The sequence below is a fragment of the Eschscholzia californica genome, unplaced genomic scaffold, assembly GCF_041429995.1.
Source record: "Eschscholzia californica isolate CP2 unplaced genomic scaffold, dmEscCali1.0.p SCAF_2, whole genome shotgun sequence".
NCBI classification, from domain to species: Eukaryota; Viridiplantae; Streptophyta; class Magnoliopsida; order Ranunculales; family Papaveraceae; genus Eschscholzia; species Eschscholzia californica.
Window position 1 is genome coordinate 34,206,778 of NW_028238309.1, and position 8,715 is coordinate 34,215,492.

Genomic DNA, 8,715 nt, shown 5'->3' on the forward strand with positions numbered 1-8,715 from the left:
ACACCAACACGAGTAAGACAAATCCTGTCCTCAGGCGAGGGAAGAAGAAGCTCGACAGTAGCCGGAATCGCGTGACTAGCTCGAAGAGTGTCGATGTCTTCTTGAGTCATCTGACTTGTGAAACGATTTTTGCCAGAGAAATCAGCGGTAGGAGGAGGAGTTCGAGCTAACGCGCACCAGGCTAGTAGGAGAAGGACGCGTGGAGATAATCAGTCGGCGTTAGGAAACAATAACATACCCTTTAACCATCGACTAGGGTCATCGATGGTTCACGTTACTCGGCAGATGGCAAAACGATTCAAGAGCTTTAGGAAGAGCGATCGTCCCCCACTCATAAGGAACCACACGTCCACGGTAGCTGTAATACGCAGTAACCTAAAAAGATCAACGCCGAAAACGCGTGACCAGAAGATCAGATTTGTGACGTCATAAAGATCATCTATGGAGAAGAGATTAATTACTTAAGCAGAAGACGAGACGTGACTTGGGAGAACAAACCACATGTCAAGACAAAACATAGCTGGGATGGCGCACTTCTTTCCTTTAGTTTTTCTCCTTTGTTTTTTGTCTTGGAGAAAATTAACCTTCACTTATAGTTAAATTTTGAGTTAACTCCTATATGGCCCCCTACTTTGTGACCAGCTTCAAATATGGCCCCCAAAATTCTGTAAATTCAAATATGGCCCCCTTTTTTGATGTAATTGTCCTAACCATCCTTCCTTTAAATCCTTTTTCAAAATTAAAAATAAAAATAAAATCTTAATTCCACCTCATTTCCCTCTCCACCCACATCTCTCTCCATGTCAATTCTCTCTCTCTCTCCACATCACCTCTCTTTCTAACTCACCTCTCTCTCCAACTCACCTTCATATTCTCCGATTGAAGTTGTCGGCCGGAAATTTTTTTAGCCGGCGACCTCCCCAAAAAATAATTTTTTTTTTCTCTCATCTCTCTCTCTCTAAAAATCCGGCGAAGGGGGTTTCCCTTCGTCGGAGCTGTGAACAGACCAGACTTGGTCTGTTCACGAGAGAGACATGAGAGAAATTTTTTTTTTGAGGTCGCGTACCGGAAAATTTTCCGCCCGGCGACTTCAATCGGAGAAGATGAATGTGAGTTGGGGAGAGAGAGAGGTGAGTTGGAGAGAGAGAGAGGTGAGTTGGAAAGAGAGGTGATGTGGAGAGAGGCAGAGAGTTGACATGAAGAGAGATGTGTGGTTGAGAGGGAAATGAGGTGGAATTAAGATTTTATTTTTATTTTTAATTCTGAAAAAGGATTTAAAGTAAGGGTAGTTAGGGCATTAACTTAAAAATAGCGGGTCATATTTGAATTTAGAGAAATTTGGGGGCCATATTTGAAGCTGGTCACAAAGTAGGGGGCTATATAGGAATTAACTCTTAAATTTTATACAATATTGTAGTTATGCACAACTATGGAACCTTACAAAACTGTAACATTAGTTGCACAATTAGCTTCACTCGCTAAAATTCATGACTAATGGCAGCATCTCATGATAAACAATCCACAAATTTACAAGGAATTTACGAAGTTTCTGGTATCTATTATTAGTAATAAAAGTCATTATGCTAGAAACTACATTTAAAGAACAAAAAACAATAGCAGTCAGGTTCAATGAAATCACACTACCAATTTCAAAAAAAAAAACGCACGACCAAAGAATTAGTCTTGGCCATCCATGGAAGGAAACCTCACTTATTTCCAAAGCTCCCTCTTCTTTTCAGGTACCCTTATCCCTTATCCTCCATCTCTATCATAGTTTTGGTTCAAAAAGGATAAAAAATTGTATCCCTAACAGCTAACTATATATAGTCCAATCAAAGATGGTCCTAACTGTTGATTGAAATTGTGAATTAATAGAACCAAAGCGATTTTTTTCGGTTTAGCCGTCTATATTTATTATTGAAAATGATTTTTTCTAAAGAAGGTTCTCTACCATTTGGCAGGGACACATTAGAAAGCTATTCATTCGAATTGAAAAGTCTACCTATGACTCCTATAAAAGTAATGTCGGAAGCTTTACAAATCGAAACAAAGGTGATAGAAGAGTTATTTGAAGATGGAGTGAAGAGTATGAGAGTGAATTATTATCCACCTTGTCCTCAGCCTGACCTAGTAATGGCCTCAAAAGTCAAACCACACTCTAATTCAGTTGCTCTAACTATTCTCCTTCAACTTCATTAAGTTGAAGGACTACAAGTTCTTAAGGATGGAAAATGGGTTCCTATTAAACCTCTGTCAAATGCTTTATTGTCAACATTGGAGATATTCTTGAGGTATGGATAAAATCATAAAAGAAGCATTTTTTGGAACAACTACTTGTAGAGGAAAAGGTTGTTTTACATTGAATTAAAACAAGAAGATCCAAAAGGTCAAAGGTTCGACCCGTTCGTATTATTAGATTTAATCTAGGAAGAAAATAGAAATATTCAGTCAATACTGAGGGGGCACAGAGATCCACACCCCTCTACCCAAAATATCGATTAATATGAAATAAAACAAGTCTTTCCACGAATTATAAATTTTAGAGAGAACAAGTATTTTATGATATATTATATTTAACAATTAACATATCTAATCATGGTTTAGAATTGTCACTACCAGGTGGAATCAAAACGATATCAGATGCCTATAACAAAAGAGGTGTTACGAGTTATGCATTTCATTTCTGCCCATCAATCATTCTTCACAGACATTTGATCAAACACTTGATGAGCATCTTCAAACCATTATGGTATGAAGCAAATGACAAGAGAAGAAAATAACAAGTTCAATCAAACTCAAAAGACAATATATATATATATATATATATATATAACCTAATTTAAGGCAAAAAACTTATTTAAATTGATGTAACTAACCCTACAATTGATTGAACATCAAATCAGAGTTCTAAACCTGCTGTCAGAAGGTAAAAATTGATGGAAGAGTGATGGAACCAACCTGAATTTGTACTATAATAGCAGCCAAAGCTTGGAATTGAAGTCTATGCCTTGAAGATGATGATGGAGCCCTAAAATTGATTGAGTTGTCCAAAATTAGAGTTCTAAACCTGTAATTAGAAGGTCAAATTGATGGAAGATAGTAGAAACTAACCTGGATTTGTGAACTTAGAACTAAAGATTGCAACTCAAAGGTGTTCAAATGTGATAATGAAGAACCCTAAATTTCATTAACTAACTTGAACTCGTGAGATGATGGAATGAAATCGATTAAGGTTCCTCTTGATCGTGGGACCTGAGATTTTTGCCAAAAAATTTAGAGGGAATTTTCCCGCAAAATTCTCGAATTGGGGACGGGGATTTTCCTTAGTTCTCGGGTTTAGGAAAATCTGACCCTAATAACACTTTTTTTTATGAGTTGTTCCAAAACTAACTTAGTGTTAAACTGCCCCAGATACATAGATTTTAGGGGCAGATGCCTATAAGACTGTCCCAGATGTGCATTTATAGGGGGCACATGCAAAAAGCGTCTGTCCCTAATGAGCATGTTTTTTATTGTGTTACTCCCGACGCTAAGAGTTTTTCGACCTGCTCGGCTATTTCTGCCTGATTGTCTAATGAAACATTCCTTTTCTTTTGCTTCACCGACTTGCTTCCTTCTCTGATGTTTAATTTATGAGTGATGATCCCAGGGTCTATCCCAGGTACTTCGTCAGTCCCGAACGCAATGACGTGGCGCTGTGCTCTCAAAAAATTGGCCAGTTCCGCCTTCTCGTCTTCATCTAGAGTTTTGTTCCAAGTATGAGTTTTGTTGAGCATTTAGCCAAGAATCAAAGTAAGGTCATATCACCAAATTTATAGTATATTAATTACATTATCTTTCTTCTTAGTAATATACTGTTTTATCTTCGGATTGCATTGTGATTAAAATTTGCAGAAGTGGGTGTAACCATTAAAGCATTCTACTTTAAACCTTAGCACAACACGACTCTTTTTTTCTACTTTTGTTGTCAATTTACAATGTTCTCCAAAAAAGAAAAATGCACATCCTTGGCCTTTAAAAACCGAAATCTGCTATAGATCCTCACTTGAAAGTGGGAGCAAAAATGCGGCCGAAAAGTTGACGATTTCAGAGTCAAATCATAACGGCATCGAAAGCAAAGTTCGCCCTCATTATTTGAATCTGATTTTGTTTCTTAAATAACACTTGAAAATCATTGAGTAGTTTTTAGAGTCAAATCATGTTACTTGAATTTAGTTTGTAAGAATACATTATTTGAATCTAATTTTGTACGATTCGGAGTCAAATCATAACGACATCCAGCAAACTCTCTAGACTTTTTGTAAAGCATTTGAGTAGTTTTTAGATTCATATAAACTGTATGTGACATTGAATTAGAAAAAAAAATGCTTCGCTAAATGTTTAGAAGAAAAAAAATGCTTAGCTAAATGTTTAGAAGAAAAAAAAATGCTTAATGAGCATCTTTGTGAGAAGATGAATAAATAAGGATATTAGTATCTCATCAATCCTCTCATAAGAAAAACTTCATATTCTTGAATTCTTTGTCTATTAAAGTTCGCTCCAACTTCGTCGTTTATTGCAATTGTCGCAGGTATCTCTCTTTCTTGATGTAGGGTTTTCAAGGTAGTAGTTCCAGGTAATTTTGGCTAATTTTTTTTTTAAAGTTGTTTTTGTTAAGTTGAATTGTTTTGTTAGTTTTCATAATTGTTTGTGTTAAATTAAATTCTTAAGGTTAAATATGAGTTTCACAGTATATAGTTTTTAGGTTATATTTTGATCATATTATCATTGTTCTTATTTGATTTTATTTGGCAGCTCCTCTCTCTAGAACTTATTGTTCGAATACCCAAACCCCATGCATAACAGTGTTCTTATCGTTATTTGGATCCAACTTTGGAAGAACAGTAGTTGAGTTTCTAGGTCAAGTTCCATTATTAAAATTGCCCAAGGTGTCAAATTCAAACATTATAATAAGTAGTATCGCCATGGCTTCTATTAGTAACTTCTATTAGATCTTCTATTAGAATAAGTAGTATCGCCAGTGCTCTATTAGAAAATACTGTTCCATTATAATAAGTAGTATCGCCAGTGCTCTATTGGAAAATATTATTCCATTATAATAAGTAGTATCGCTAGTGCTCTAAATGTGATTATGTATTGTTTATCCATTTCTTTCAGTAATTTCTATTAGAACTTCCAATACCGAAACCATATCTTCGAGCTCTAACATCGACATATACGTACTTCTTGACGCTTATATAATCAGTTGACGGAATGTATTTGATGATTTTGAAGTTCCTTTGCAGAGTGAGCCATAGCTTTAACGTCTCCTCTATTATGGGTTCTGCATTTCGAACATGTTTTCACTTATGTTATGGAACAGAGCATTTTTTTGTCGAACTTCCAAATTTTAATCCAATTGAAAAGAATTTCAAGATTTTTCTTTAGAACAATCTCTCGGATAGATGAAGAATCTTGGTTTTCGATCTTTTTCTGTTTGTATCAACAATTTAGTCTAATTGCTTGTCTCTTAATCTTTAACGTTGTCACTTCTCTCTCTCTACAGTTAGATGATTCTTTTTCGTTTTTCTCTTTACAGTTTTGGTGAATTTTTGTGTGTTAGGCGATCTCTCTCGCACAACCGGTAGCTGTTCGACCCTCTCTCACACACGCACACAAAACCTTTTTCGCTCTCTCGAAATTGAATATTTGTTGCCTTATTGATGATGAATTTCACTAATTTGACTATGGATTTGATCTATGAATTTAATTCATGGGCACCTTCATGTTTGGCATTTAAACAACTGTATTTTATTCTGGGAGAGAGTTGAATTTGAGTTTACATTGTTTTATTAGTCTTTTGTTTTTTTGCGGTTTGAGTTTCTGTCAATGTTGCTTTGAAACTTATAGTGAAAAACAGTGTGATTAACGAACTCCATTTGATCCTAAAATTGTTACATAGTTGATTTGAAACTTTGCCTATAAATTAATGTCTGTGTATAGAGTTTTTTGTGGGTTAAGAAGTTACATTAACATATAGAAGATCTTATTATTAACATATAGAAGATCTTATTATTCTTTTGACAATAGATCTCTTAACATGGCTGAGAGACAAAGGAAGAGAAATTACTATGGTCTTTTTAAAGACTCGGAGCCAAATCTCTCAATATACGGACAGGTACAATATATGTTTTAGTATAATTGATTTTCACAATTTTGTTTGTTTGTTGGTACTAAAAAATATATATTTTTTCTCTTAAATAGGTTGACTCCCACTTGGATGAAATGGTAATAGAGGTTTATAACAGTTGTAATTAACCAATCTCAATATTATAAGAATTTTTGTACAATGCTACTATATATATATCACAATCTTATGAGAATTTTGTACAGATTCGATTGTTAACTACAAGGGGAGTGCAGGTCACAATCCACAATACGGAGGTTTGGTATCTGAGCCATTTAATTTTTATTATATAGATTTTTATTTTCTATACTTAATATGGACATTTCATTATTTGAATAGCCGAGAAACATCACAGAAAATGCAACTTATATAGACAAGGGGAAGTATGCGACGATAGCATCCGAGGTAGACTTTCAAGCATTTAAATTGATTCAGTTGTGAGCACAATATCAATTTTAATTATCATACTAAACGTGGAGGTTTCTTCTCTTAAATAGCCAACTATCTCCGTCGAGACGATCAACCTTTACAAAAGAACAAAGAAAATATTGCACCTCAAGAATCATATGTAAAAGAAAAGACTAAAAACATACACAAAGGAAAGGCTGTAGCAATATCATCTGAGGTATATATATGGGTTAATGTTAATGGTTTCTTAGGTTGTTTTTGCTTCTATGAAGAGTTTCACTGATGTTTATTCTTTACTACGAAAGGTTTCCTTAAACATTGACACAACTGTCATATCACAACGTACACTTGCTCAACGATTACGAAGGGAAAGGGAGAAATTACAATGCATTCACAAAAAGTCTACGGCGATAACACCTGAGGTAGACGATAAACATTTACGTTGATCCAGTTGTGAGCACAACATACATTTTTGTCATCATACCAAATGTGGAGGTTTCTTTCCCTAAATAGCCAACTAACTCTGTCGAGACGATAAACCATTTAGATAAAAACAAAAAAAATATTGCACCTTAAGAATCATATGTAAAAGAAAAAACTAAAAATTTAGACAAATGAAAGGCTATAACAATATCATCTGAGGTACATGTATGACCATATGGATTATATGTTTCACTTATTTACTTTTGTTAATGTTCATGGTTTCTTCCGTCGTTTTTGCCTCTATGAAGAATAATTAAATGTTTAATCTTTACTAATTAAGGTTTCCTTAAACATTGACACAAATGTCATATCAAAATATGCACTTGCCCAACGATTACGAAGGGAAAGGGAGAAATTGCAGCAGATTCACGGAATACAATTTACACCAATACACTTTCCCTTTATAACATCCACTGGAATAGATCTTCCACAAAGTGAGACGTATTCGGCAAACGACCCTCACCTGGGCATTCAAAATCAGGTACCCGCTGCTCAACTCGCTTTACCAAAGGCTACTACCCAAAGTAGACTTCCACATCTTGATTGTTTGGACATACATTCTGATCTTCAACTAAGGAACTTAGATTTCGACTTTGAAAGTGTCATAACAAGATCACTCACCCGTTCTCCTGTACATGATGTTCTTAATGAAGTGGATACAAGTTGCCAACATTCAATTTTTGAGCAAGGGGCATCTTCAACTACACATAACATTGTACGACCAGGTCCTACTGAAGTCAGTAATTTAAAAATGCTTCCAGTTGTACATGTATATGAAGAACGTCATTTCTTGGGTCAAATGGATGTTTTGTGTCCCTTTTGCAAAGCGTTGTATTGGAAAGATGAAAAATTAACAAAATCATCTAACATAAGACCTTTGTTTGGGACATGTTGTTTGCAAGGAAAAATAAAATTACCTTTACTTATCGAACCTCCTGAAGCACTCAAAAACTTATACGATGGCAATGATGCATACTCAAAACACTTTAGAAAATTCATTAGAGAGTATAACGCATCAAACGCATTTACAAGTCTGGGGTCAACAATGGAGCCAAGGGTGTTAAATGGTAGGGGGCCAAAGTCATTCACTATACACGGTGAGCTACGACATCGTACATGTTCTTTAATACCTGAGTTAGAAATGCAGGCTTCCTACGCCCAACTTTACATATTTAACCAAAATACTGCAATCGATTGTCGCAAACGTCGGGATCGACGTCTTGAAGTAGATGTTCTCAAAGTAATCCAAGATGTTTTGCTTCAAAATAACAAGTTTGTAAGAATATATCTTCGGGCCTATGAAATTTTAATGCAATCAAATGCATCCAAGGAAAACTTACCAGCCTACTTGCATTATAATTCGTCAACAAATAGACGTCGTTATAATTTGCCATCAACAGATGAAATTGTTGTCATCTTGCTAGGGGATTGTACTGAAAAAAGTGGAATGAGAGATATTGTTATCCACCTAAAAGGGGGCAATGGGTTGATGAAAATAAATGAATGTCATCCAGCTTATCTTCCATTACATTATGTTTTATTGTTCCCGTATGGCGAGCTTGGATGGAATCCCATGTTAACTCAGTGGGATGTCATAAACAATAAATCATCAACAAGTCGATTAACTCAAATGCAGTGGTATAGTTACAGATGTTTCA

General features: G+C 35.2%; 1 long non-coding RNA gene across 1 annotated transcript; it reads left to right on the forward strand.

The window, feature by feature from the left end:
- Positions 1-6,371: 6,371 nt before the first annotated feature.
- On the forward strand, positions 6,372-6,831 carry LOC147557525 (uncharacterized). The gene is made up of 3 exons (XR_015234187.1): positions 6,372-6,423; positions 6,506-6,571; positions 6,664-6,831. It is a non-coding gene; the product is annotated as an uncharacterized LOC147557525 (long non-coding RNA).
- The last annotated feature ends 1,884 nt before the right edge of the window (positions 6,832-8,715 follow it).